The sequence below is a fragment of the Staurois parvus genome, unplaced genomic scaffold (assembly GCF_062004578.1).
Source record: "Staurois parvus isolate SC_StPar_1 unplaced genomic scaffold, SC_StPar_1.0 ptg000132l, whole genome shotgun sequence".
NCBI lineage: Eukaryota > Metazoa > Chordata > Amphibia > Anura > Ranidae > Staurois > Staurois parvus.
In genome coordinates, this window is record NW_028317928.1 from 9,340,898 (window position 1) to 9,354,586 (window position 13,689).

The following is a 13,689-nucleotide window of genomic DNA, read 5'->3' on the forward strand; positions in this document are numbered from 1 at the left end:
GCCCTAGCTTAATGACTTCTCCTAGAGCTAATTGGAGCCAGGAGTGAGCCAACCTTGACTCCAATCAGTGTGATGATATTGGATGTGCTGCTGACAGCTTTCCTGTCCTTAAAAAAAAAACACCTGTTTTGGGTTTACTGGTTTCAAGAAGCACTGTCTGATGTGAACCATGCCTCGCAGAAAAGAGCTCTCAGAAGACCTATGATCAAGAATTGTTAACTTGCATGAAGCTGGAAATGGTTACAAAAGTATCTCCAAAAGCCTTGATGTTCATGTGTCCACGGTAAGACAGACTGTCTACAAATGGAGAAAGTTTAGCACTGTTGCTACTCTCCCTAGGCGTGGTCGTCCTGTAAAAATGACTGCAAGAGCACAGCGCAGAATGCTGCATGAGGTAAAGAAGAATCCCAGAGTGTCAGCTAAAGACCTACAGAAATCTCTGGCACATGCTAACATTTTTCTTGACACATCTACAATAAGGAAAACATTAAACAAGAATGGAGTACATGGGAGGACACCACGGAGGAAGCCATTGCTGTCCAAAAAGAATATTGCAGCACGTTTGAAGTTTGCAAAAGAGCACCTGGATGTTCCACAGCACTACTGGCAAAATATACTGTGGACAGGTGAAACCAAGATTGAGTTGTTTGGGAAGAACACACAACACTATGTGTGGAGAAAAAAAGGCACAGCACACCAACATCAAAACCTCATCCCCACTGTAAAACATGGCGGAGGGAGCATCATGGTTTGGGGCTGCTTTGCTGCCTCAGGGCCTGGACGGATTATTGTCATTTATGGGAAAATGAATTCCAGAGTTTATCAAGACATTTTGCAGGAAAACGTACGACCATCTGTCCGCCAACTGAAGCTTCGCAGAGGATGGGTGATGCAACAGGACAATGACACAAAGCATACAAGTAATTCAACAAAACAATGGCTGCAACAGCACAGAATACGCCTTCTGGAGTGGCCCAGTCAGAGTCCTGACCTCAACCCGATTGAAATGCTGTGGCATGACCTTAAGAGAGCGATTCACACCAGACATCCCAAGAATATTGCTACACTGAAACAGTTTTGTGAAGAGGAGTGGTCCAAAATTACTCCAGATCGTTGTGCAGGTCTGATCTGCAATTACAAGAAACGTTTGGTTGAGGTTATTGCTGCCAAAGGAGGGTCAACCAGTTAGTAAGTCCAAAGGTTCACATACTTTTTCCTCCCTGCACTGTGAATGTTTACATGTTATGTTAAGGTTATGTGCAATTAAACCATGGCAACATCTAATGTTTGTGTAGTATTATGTTCAGCAGACTGTGTTCTTCTATTGTGACTTAGATGATGTTCAGGGCACATTTTATGTCCAATTCATGCAAAACTCCACGTAATCCCAAGGGTTCACATACTTTTTCTTGCAACTGTATATATACACACAGTGAAGGAAATAGATATGTGATCCCCTGCTGATTTTGAATGTTTGCCCACTCACAAAGAAATGATAAGTCTAAAAATCGAATGTTCGGTGTATTGTAACACTGAGAGACAAAAAATTCAAGAGAAATGAATGTCTTACAAATGATGCACTGATTTGCATGTTCATGAGGGAAATAAATATTTGATACCCCATCATTCAGCAGGATTTCTGGCTACCCTGGTGTCTTTCATACAGGTAACAGGCTGAGATTAGAAGCAGTCACTTAAAGGGAGTGCTGCTAATCTCATTTTATTACCTGTATAAAAGACACCTGTCCACAGGAGCAATCAAACAATCAGACTCTCCACCATGGCAAAGACCAAAGAGCTGTCCAAGGATGTCAGGGACAAGATTGTAGACCTACACAAGGCTGGACTGGGCTACCAAACTATCGCCAAACAGCTTGGTGAGAAGGTGACAACAGTTGGCGCAATCATTCGCAAATGGAAGAAACACATAACAACTTTCAGTCTCCCTAGGTCTGGTGCACCATGCAAGATCTCACTTCGTAGAGTGTCAATGATCATGAGAACAGTGAGGAATCATTCCAGAACTACACGTGAGGATCTTGTCAATGATCTCCAGGCAGCTGGGACCACAGTCACCAAGAAAACAATTGGTAAGCACCCCACCCACAGACCCCAATAACCACTGGCCACTGTTGTGGGAAAGAGGCCCTTGTCCCCATCAACATGTGAGGACATGTGTCCTGGTATGGTTTAAGGAGGGTGGCGGGTTCTCGCTCGTCCCCCCCTTTCCTGACCTACCGGGCTGCATGCTCGGAGAAGGGTCTGGTATGGATTTTGGGGCCATTTTATTAAAAATTTTGGCATGGCGGTTTCTCCTCAAAATCAATATAAGATCCGAAGGGCTTGATATGGATGGGAGGGGGGACCTTATGTAGTTTATTTAAATTTTTTTATTGATGAGCAATACTGACAATTCCATTCTGCTGTCAGCGGGGAACCCCACTAACAGATGAAACATGAATGAATGTTTCACTACTAAAATACCGCATGACTTCATAATATAACTCATGCTGTATTTTAGTAACCAAGCAGGATCTTACTACATACTCAGATGCGGAAAGATACCGCTCAGCAAATTGTTCTTAAGGTTTTCAAAAGGTTTGCTCAGCGCTGTACATTGTAGGGGGGACTGTACATGAGACAATACAGTAACAAAACAATACACAAGGGGTTCGAGGGCCCTGCTCTTTTGAGCTTACAATCTAGGAGGGAGGAGATAGTGGTACAGGAGGAAGTGGCTGTGGGGGATGGAGTAGTGGGTGGAGTGGAGGAGATCGGCTGTTAGGTGAGAGTGGGGTAGACTTCCCTGAAGAGATGGGTTTTCAGGGTGCGCCTAAAGGTGAGGAGGGCAGGTGACAGTCTGATGGATTGGGGTAGTGAGTTCCAGAGAATGGGGGAAGTCTTGTTCAAAGTTCGCTGTCGAACATTCTGTAGGTTCAGATGTTCAACCGCGAGCCGAAAAGGGGGGTATTCAGCCCATTTCTAACAGCTTGAGAAAGCCTATCATGACCGATCATGTGAGATTTTATGAAGGGACAAGCACAAACATTTTTCTTGTATGATGACAGAACGAACGATTTTTGTTTAATCAGGAAGGCCGGGAGTTAAGAAGAAAGCAGAAGACATGAGCGGAGGGCCGGCATGACAGGGGTTAAAGGGGTGGAGCGAGGAGAGTCATCTAAGTTGACAAGAAAATAGGACGGGGAGTGCTAAGTGGTTAAGTTAGGAGCTGGTGGAGCCACAGGGAAGTGGTTTGGACGGGATGTGGGAAGAGTCGGAAGGAAAATTAGCAAAGGAAAACTTCCCTCCCTCCTGCCGTTGTGTCTTGCCTGTTTTTTAGGTTGTGGTCGTGTTGGTTAATGTTGCCAGCAGCCAGCAGGGTGCAAAGTCCTCGTAGGTTACTGTGGGCACAAAAATGTACTTTGTAGGGACCCGTCTGAGGTACGGCTCCCAGTCTTTTCTGATGGTGGTATCTGTGGTGGTTGTCTGTCGTATTGCGGCTGAAGGCCTATGTTAAGTAGGACGCAGGTAGTTTGATTTATTGATGCCTACTAGGACCTTGAAGCTCCAGTTATACTGTGCTGACATTATTTACAAATGTGATTTATTGTTGTTGTAATAAAAGGCTGTTTTAGCTGTTAACTCCAGCTTGTTGTCCGAGAAGTTAATTAATGTGAAGGGGAGGAGGTAATGGTCAATGGGAAAGGGGGACAAGCCATCTTTAGTCTCCTGGTCAAGTACAGTATTTGTCCATTATAAAATCAAGTTACCAAGACCGAAACAAAATAGTACATTGCAATACAATACATTATCGCAGGAACTTGTATTCTGTCTAATGAGGATTATTGTAACTCTAGTAACGTGTTTGTTTTTGACAAACGTACAAAAAAAATGGACGATCCTTCATCCAATGTTCTCAGAGTGCATACCAGGCTTTACGTATCCACAAGGATTCCCTTTCTAGAAAGTCCTGTGCTGCTTCACTCAGTCAAACCAGGCTCATCTTATTAGCATCTTGCCCAAAGAAATGCACTGGGGCCCCTACCAGCCTGCCCCAATTTACGCACCTACTTTCAAGAATTAAAGTATGAATTGTTGATAGAATCAAACATATATTTATTAGTACTGTCAATAAAATTGATTTTAAACCATAATAAACCATACCATAAATCAAAAACTGATCAAAACAAAGGGCACAGTACGGGGGGGGGGGGTACAGGAGAGCACGATACTGGCATCAGGAGGGCACAATACTAGGATCAAGAGGGCGCAGTACAGGTGAAGTCAGGGGGGCACAATACTGGGATAAGGAGGGAACAGTACAGGGGGAGTCAGGGGGGGGCACAATACTGGGATCAGGAGGGCACAGTACAGGGGAAGTCAGGAGGGCACAATACTAGGATCAGGAGGGCACAATACTGGGATCAGGAGGGCATAGTACAGGGTAAGTCAGGAGAGCACAATACTGGGATCAGGAGGGCACAGTACAGGGGGAGTCAGAGGGGCACAATACTGGGATCAGAAAGGCACAGTACACAGGAGTCAGGGGGTCACAATACTGGGATCAGGAGGGCAAAGTACAGGGGAGTCAGGAGGGTACAATACTGGAATCAGGAGGGCACAATACTGGGATCACCAGGGCGCAGTACAGGGGGAGTCAGGAGGGATCAATACTGGGATCAGCAGGGCACAGTGCTGGGATCAGGAGGGCGCAGTACAGGGGGAGTCGGGGGGGCACAATACTGGGATCAGCAGGGTGTAGTACAGGGGAAGACAGGAGGGCACAATACTGGGATCAGGAGGGCACAATACAGGGGGAGTCAGGAGGGCACAGTACAGGGGGAGTCAGGAGGGCATAATATTGGGATCAGGAGGGCACAGTACAGAGGGAGACAGGAGGGCTCAATACTGGGATCAGGAGGGCACAATACAGGGGGAGTCAAGAGGGCACAATACTGGAATCAGGAAGGCACAGTACAGGCCGATGTTTGTGTCAAACATATGTTCGACTCTAACATCAAGCCCAACTCATACATAGTAATTCTGGCTGAAAAAAAACAAAAGTCCATCCAATTCAACCAAAAAAAAAGTTATAAAAAAAAAGTTATGACAAAAAAACTTATAAAAAAAAGTAAAAAAAAAAAAGTTATACGCTATTGTGAAACAGTAAAAACAAAGCAACAACTTGTTAATTCGAGTAAAAGACGTTTCCCATCAGTATTGCCACCGGGACTCAGCTCTTCATGTGTGTTTATTGGTAGGAGTTCTGTGTTATAAAAATGGTTTTAGGCTTTGATTACCTGTCAACACGCACCGCTTGAAGCAAATATTTGGACAAATAAAATAAACGTATTATGCGTCAGACTGATATCACATGCGGTCTTAAGAAAAGCATGACTTCAGATACAAATAATAGGTGAGAATAATAAACATCAGTGGCATAACATTATAGAAGACCTGTGCTAAGAATATGGCGGATGTGGTTGACCTCTTTCTGAAATAGTTGGAATTCTGGCTGCTTTGGATTTCAATACTTTGAGGTGAGAACCTGAAACAGCCAGGCAGCCAGTATTTTCTTTAGGAAAGTTCAGCCTACACAATAATTTCATTCCATGTTTTCTATAATCACACTATCTGGATGACCTTCCATTTTGATTTGCCCACATCAATCCCTTTGATCTTATCCTTGCTGCTCTTGAGATTTATTAGTCCCAGGGCCATTTAGCATTCCAATAGGAACCACAAATTCCACGGCTCTGGTCTACTTCTTCTGGGCTTTCTGAGCCTTCATATTGGACACAACGTGTACTGGCTTTACTGGCCAAGTGGAGACATGCCAAAGCCTAACCATGAAAATTGTGGTTATGATTTGCTCCCCGCAGAATAAATACGAAAGTATAGTCAGTAAAGGAAAAGTCTTTCTTTAATCACTTTTCTCACTCATCACAACCAGTACACCTTGAAGGGACCTCCACACCAAGGATACGTCCACAAGTTGACTAAGTGTGACCACTTCCCTACCACCCTTTAGCAGAAGTACTGCTACAGGGTGGCCACTCTGTGCAAAATCACACATATATATATTGCACTCCCTGGTGTGGAGGGTGCTCACACACTCCTAGCGCACCTCTTCTGCTTTGATTATTCAATGGATTAGCCAATGGATGAGCACCGGCACACACTGATCGGTGAGGAGAGAGACAGAACACATCTCTGCCTATGTAAACAAGGCAGAGCTGTGTTCTGTCAGAGGCATTGTGCTGGATTTTGTTTCCCTGCAAAGCAGGGAATAGGATCCAGCACATTACCTAGCACAAATATCACACTGTGTACACAAAAACACTTGCTAGGCACACAGTTTACCCTTTGATTGCCCTAGATGTTTAACCCCTTCCCAGACAGTGTCATTAGTACAGTGACAGCGTATATTTTTAGCAATCATCACTGTTTTAGTGTCAGTGTCGGTTAGTGTAAGATTGTCCACAGCAAATAATAAATACAGTATATTTACCATAGTTTGTAGATGCTATAACTTTTGCGCAAACCAATCAATTTAAGTTTTTTGGGATTTTTTTTTACCAAAAATATGTAGCAGAATACATTTTGGCCTAAATTTCTGAAGACTTTTTTAAATTTTTTTGGATATGTTTTATAGCAGAAAGTAAAAAATATTGTTTTTTTATTTCAATATTTTTGGTCTATTCTTGTTTATAGTGCAGAAAATAAAAAAAAACCTCAGTGGTGATCAAATACCACCAAAAGAAAGCCCTTAATGTGGGGAAAAAATAATATAGATTTCATTTATATATGACCATGTAATTGTCAGTTAAAAAAATGCAGGGCCGTATAGCAAAAATGGCCTGGACAGGAAGGGGGGGGGGGGGAGAAATCTTTTGGAGGTCAAGTGGATAAGGATCCCTTCTGTAGAAGGCATGGCTACAGATTGACTTGAGGTGAATTAGTGTTGTCTGGGCTAACCCCTGGTGAACCTCTCCATTGGTCTGTCACAAGCTGTGATAGCATGATGGCCAGGCAAGACATCAACACAGAAAAAGGCCACTAGGGGTGGGAGACCTGTAAAAGCATGATGAAAGTGGCCACAGGGCTAAAAGATCTCAGGGAGGCCCAGGGGGTCATTGCTGATATGCAAAGGCAGGAAGTATCTTGACTTGGTACTCGGTGGTCCCTGACAGGAATGTCATTCAAAAGGGCAGGAGCTCCAAAGTAGAGGAGACCCAAAAGGTATTGAAGGCAGAGAAGGAAAACAGGGAGGGGGGGGGGGGAGAAGTGACAGTAATCAGAAGGAGGAAATGTGGAGAAAGAGTTGGAGAGAGAGAAGAAGGAAAAGGGGTCCTGGAGGGAAATCCAAGTATTTGATCACCACTGTTTTTTTTTTTTATTTTTTTTGCATTATAAATTTAATAAAAGACCCAAAATAAAATAAAAAAATATATATTTTTTACTTTTTGGTACAAAAAAAATTGCAATCAAAAAATAAGTAGAAAATTTCTTCATAGATTTAGACCAAAATGTATTCTGCTACATGCCTTTGGTAAAAAACAAAAAGACAAAAAAAAAAATTGGGGAGGCTGACAGAAGTCTGAATGCCACCCTGAACTCTGACAATACTGGGACAGAATTTGGGACACTATATCCAGAGACAGCCTTTTGAAAGTGGGGTCTGTCCCCACAAACCAGGACCAGGGGCGGACTGACCATTTGGAAACTCGGGCACTGCCTGAGGGTCAGTAGGGGGCCCCATGAGATGCCCCTGATACCTTTTTCATAGGCTTTTTTGAGTTTGGGCAAGGACACGGGGCCCCATGATCCCCTATTGCCCAGGGGTCCCATGAGTTGTCAGTGCGCCCCTGACCAGGACTCCATTTTAAGTGAAACTGGCAAACAAGTAAATAAATACCCCAAATGACTCCATGCTATTTAAACTAAATCATAAACCTGGGCTGGAATTTTCACTTAAACTAATTTTGGATTAAAATTGTCTAAACAGAAGATCAGGAGATAGTTGGAATGCTTATTAGGGGCTAATATTTGTCCCCTGGAGGCTAAAAGGTAAATATTTTAATACATTCATGTGATATCATTTATGTGTTCATGAGAAAGATGTGACTTCTAAATTAAACTTTAATTAAAAATTCTGTTTACCCAACCTGTTTGTCTTCTACTATATAAGCCAACCCTGTTCTTCGTAGGGTAGACCTCCACTGACGTCTTCCATCTGTCTACATTCTCAGCACCAACTGACCCTCCATGAGTATATGCTGGAATCTCTTTCTTATATTAATCATATTTTGATACAGTTGACCATTCCCTCCTCCTCAAAAAACTCAACTCTCTTGGCCTCCGAGACTCTGCTCTCTCCTGGTTCTCCTCCTACCTATCGCAGTGCTCCTTCAGCATTACCTATAACTCTGGCTCCTCCTCTCCACTTCCTCTTTCTGTAGGGGTCCCTCAAGGTTCTGTCCTTTGACCCCTTCTCTTCTCCATCTACACCTCCTCCCTTGATCACTTGATAAACTCCCATAGCTTTAACTACTATCTCTATGCTGATGAAACACAAATCTATCTTTCTACCCCTCACCTCACCCCTTAGCCTCCTCTCACATTACTAACCTACTAAGTGACAGATCGGCATGGATGTCACATCACTTCCTCAAACTCAATCTTTCTAAACTGAACTCAAACTATTCCCTCCAGCCCGTGCCCCCTCCCCTGACTTCTCCATCAAGATCAATAACACAACCATCAGTCCCTCCCCTCATTCCAGGGTGCTAGGTGTAATCCTGGACTCCCATCTGTCCTTTCACCACCAAATCCAATCACTGTCCAAATCTTGTAGATTTCACCTCCGCAACATCTCCAAGATTCGCCCGTTCTTAACCTCTGAAACTACTAAGCAACCTATTCACTCCCTTGTTATATCTCGCCTTGACTATTGTAACTCCCTCCTCATTGGCCGACCTCATCGCAGGCTATCCCCTCTTCAGTCTATCATGAATGCTGCTGTCAGACTCATCCACCTTACTAACCATTCCATATCTGCCATCCCTCTCTGCTAATTCTTCCACTGGCCTCCACTCAGTGTCCTCCATCTCTCTCTGCCAATCCCTCCACTGGCCTCCACTCAGTGTCCTCCATCCTTCTCAGCCAATCCCTCCACTGGCCTCCACTCAGTGTCCTCCATCCCTCTCTGCCAATCTCTCCACTGGCTTCCACTCAGTGTCCTCCATCCCTCTCTGCCAATCCCTCCACTGGCTTCCCATTTCCCAATGAATAAAATTCTAAACATTAACAATCACATGTAAAACCATTTATAACTCTGCCCCAAATTAGATCACCAATCTTGTCTCCAAATATCACCCAAACTGTCCTCTCTGCTCCTCCCATTTTATTCTATTCTTTTGTATATTCTATTCTTCTATTTTTTAATCTTTTCTATTCTCTTATTTCTATTTTATTCTAATCCAGGGGTCTCCAAACTATGGCCCTCCAAGACAAGACTCTCAGAGGCAATGCATGGTGGGACTTGTAGTACTTCAACGGCTGGAGTGCCATAGTTTGGAGATCCCTGTTCTAATCTATTCAAATGTATTCTATTTGAAATTTGTGTTTCCCCAGATGGTTATATTCTTTCTGTTATTCTTTTCTATTCTATTGAATTCTATTATATTTTTAATCTATTCCATTTTTTTATATTCTATTTTATTCTATGTGAATTCAAATTTATTCTATTTGATATTCTAATTTCAGAAGGCAGTTATATTCTTTCTATTTTATTTTATTTTATTCTATTGTTTTTTATATACTTTTCTTTTCTTTCCTTTTTCATTTATATTCTTTTCTACTATATTCTCTTATTTTCCATACTTTTCTATCCTATTCTTTTCTTACAATATTTTAATCTATTCGAATCTGAAATTATTCTATTTGAAATTTGAATTTCGAAAGATGGTTATTTTCTTATAACGATATAATATTTATTTAAAAAATAATATTTTGTTCTATTTTATTCTATTGTTTTATTCTATTCTGGTCCTTTGTTTAACTTTGTTTTTAGTACTTTTTAAATTTTAAATAAGTACATTTTAAGGATGAAAAGGTCTGGCAGACCACAGGTCCTTGTGGCCAGCCGAAGCCAGCCACTCAGTACTTGGCCAGGGGGTTCTCCCGAAGAGAAAACCCCCTAGGGACAGGGGAGGAAGGAACCAAAAGGCCACACATCCTCCCCCTAGACTTCAGGGTAGGCCCGAGGACCCACACCCTCCATCCTGTGAGGAAATAAAACACACACATAAGAGTGAAAGTGACAAACAGTGGGAGAAATAATAAATAAATAAATAAAAAGTGGTCGTGCCAATAGTGCACAGACCAGGCCCTGAGGCCTGTAGCAAATATTGCCCCAAACTTAGCCAGAAGGCCTGGTCCCGAGGGCGCTGTGCAGAAAAAGTGTTTGAACACAGTGACCATGTGCCTTTTCACACGTTGGGGTCCCACACCCAGGTGTTACTAAGAGCACCCCTGAGGCGACCACTCAGGGGGCACTGGTTCGTGGACTTTCTGCCTTCCCGGCCCCTGGCCAGACAAGGTAGATCCGTTCAAATCAGGAGGAACTGGGCCCCTCCGGTCTTCCCGGGGGGGATTACTCCCGAGCCCCAACAGCCTGTGGACGCCTCGGTTTCTGTTCCAACCGGTACTAGCCGTCAGGACCCCCATCATACCAGCAGGGGTACTATACAACCAGTCATCCCCGCAAAGCTAGAATGACCGTGGAGCACCCCTACTAGACACTGATAAGAACAGATTTTTTTTTTTTATTCTTTTATTAAAGCATTCAAAGTAAATTTCACAAACTTTCTGTGTTACAGGTTCCAAGAAAACAAAAATATATCACATAAGCAAAAAGAAAATATTTTCAACAAACAAAAACACCCATACAAAGATTAACCAAAAAACAAACAAAAATAAAGCATAAACATTCCGTCATGTTTCATGTGTTTTCCTCTTTTGTTTTTACAACACAAAATACAAACATCATGATGCATAATTTCTTAAATCCAGGAAATCCTGTATTCATCCATGAACTGGATCTTTTCACGAAGTCAAGAAGACCAATTTTGTCTTCCCAGAAGATCCATAGGTCCTAAGAACCGAGTAACACGTGTGTCACAAATAAACACTATCTTTCCCTAACATCTAACATTAAACACACCTCACGCTTGCCCTCACATTAAACCCATATTCCGTTGTACATCCTCTGGCCTGAGAAAAAAGAAAACAATTTAGGATCCGGTCAGAAAAAACAATGCACACATGCATTTGTCAAAACAAAGATTTTATACAACACCTCTGCAGCATTATTATGACTAGTACAGTACCGTAGCCAGACTCAAACTGTCCATGACTTCCATGAACTAAATTTCCAGATTTTTCCTGCCTCCACAGCCCCCAGCTTTAGGCGATCATAATGCTCATACCTGTAGAGCCGTCCACTGACCATAGCCGCACACTCGTCCACACTCATACACTCCCCACTCATACACGGCAATATTCCTCGCATCCCACAAACTCTCTTTTGCACAACATACCAACATCCATAACGCTCTTACTTCATTCTTCCCCGCCTTACACAAACCATACAACACCATCTCATATGTCAACAATCTCACCCCAGCCAATCCCTCAATCATTCTCTCCAGCTTCTTCCACACCCCTTTCGCAAAATCACACTCCCAAAACAAATGACACACACTTTCCATACCCATACACCCAACTCTCGGACAACATTCAGAATCAGCCATTCTTCGCCTACGCTGAAACACTCTCACCGGCAGACACCCATGCACACCCATCCACGCAATATCACTCTGTCGCCTTTCCAAATCTTTCATCCCCACATTCCGCCATGTCTTCTCACTCTCCACCACAGTCAAACCACTAACCCATTCCATCTCCTCACTTGCTTCCAACACACCTCTCACTTTCTTCCCATCCTCCCAAACCTCTCTCCCAATCTCACTCAACCCAAACTTCTCCATTCCTCTATCAATCCTAACGTAGTACCAAGGAGCCCTAAAGCTCATCGGCCTACGCAAATCCACACTACACCATCCATACCTCCGCATCACATTCCCTCCCACATACTGCATCATACATCCAGCCAAACTCTCCCTCTGACATATCTTCACACACGCACCCACATACTTCACAAACAGAAATCTCTCTACCGATACCATACCTTTCCCACCATTCACCTTTCGTTTCACCACCCTCTCACGCTTCAACTTTTCAGCCTTCGACGACCAGAAGAACTGGAATATCAGCCGGATCAATTTTTTAAGCACCCTATCCTGTGCCGGAAACCCCTGATAAATAAACAATAGGATAGGCATGATGACAGCTTTGATGATCAATACTTTCCCACTAAAGGATAAGGTCCTTAAGGACCAAAAGTTAATTTTACATTGCACCTTGCCCAACACATTCTCCCAATTCTCTCGCCCAAACAGGTCACAATCAAATAACACACCCAACACTTTCACACTTCCCTTACATATCTTCCAACCGCACCCTTCGCAATCCCTCCACTCACCAAAAAACTTACACTCACTTTTGTCCATATTCAAATGAAAACCACTCGCAATACTAAAAATTTCAATCAACAATCTCACCCGCTTCAGACTCCCTACATTCTTACACACAACAGTCATATCATCCATGTACCCCATCACTTTCAAACTCCTCCCACCACTACCGGGTACCACCACACCACTCACGCATTTATCCCTCACAATCATCCTGAGCAAAGGTTCAATCACACAAACAAACAGGACAGGGGACAAAGGACACCCCTGCCTCACTCCCGCCCGCACATCCACGCCCGCAGTCACCCACCCATTCACCTGAACCTTACTCACCACACCAGAATACAAACACTTCATCCACATCAACATCCTCACTGGTACCCCCATCCTTTCCAACACACGAAACATGAACCCATGCGCTACCCTATCATATGCCTTTTCAAAGTCGACCGTTAAAACGGCCACTCCTTGCTTCCGTTCTTTCGCATCCCATAACACATCTCTCAAACAAACCAAAATTTCCACAATCGTTCGCCCAGGCACCGCACACACTTGTTCCTCACCAACCATCTTCGCAATCACCCCACTCACTCTATTAGCCAAAATTTTTGCTATCAATTTGTAATCCAGATTTAGTAAGGTTATTGGCCTCCAGTTCCTCAGGTCCTTCCTATCACCCTTTTTAAACAGTAACACGATCAACCCCTCTGCCATACTCTCAGACATACGCCCTCTTTCTAACACAGCCACACACACATCAAACACACACCTTCCAATCCACTGCCAAAACACTCGGTAAAACTCCACGGGTAGGCTATCCAACCCGGGAGTCTTCCCCGCTTTCATCCCACTCAATCCCATCTCAATTTCACCCAAACTTACATCCTCATTCAAAACCATCCTGTCACTCTCGTCCAAACACTCCTCAATCTCACCAATCACATCACTTTCAACATTCATATCTCTCTTACTCTCCGAAAACAATTCACTGTAAAACTTCCATACCTCATTCGCCACCCTCTCATTCCCAGTCACCTCACTACCATCTTCCCTCACCACACTCACCAACTCACTCTTACTACCATACACC

General features: G+C 43.4%; 1 long non-coding RNA gene across 1 annotated transcript; it reads left to right on the plus strand.

Annotated features, from left to right (window-relative positions):
* Positions 1–1,486: 1,486 nt before the first annotated feature.
* Positions 1,487–11,001, plus strand: LOC149466322 (uncharacterized). Its single transcript, XR_016312136.1, has 2 exons — positions 1,487–2,090; positions 10,884–11,001. It is a non-coding gene; the product is annotated as an uncharacterized LOC149466322 (long non-coding RNA).
* The last annotated feature ends 2,688 nt before the right edge of the window (positions 11,002–13,689 follow it).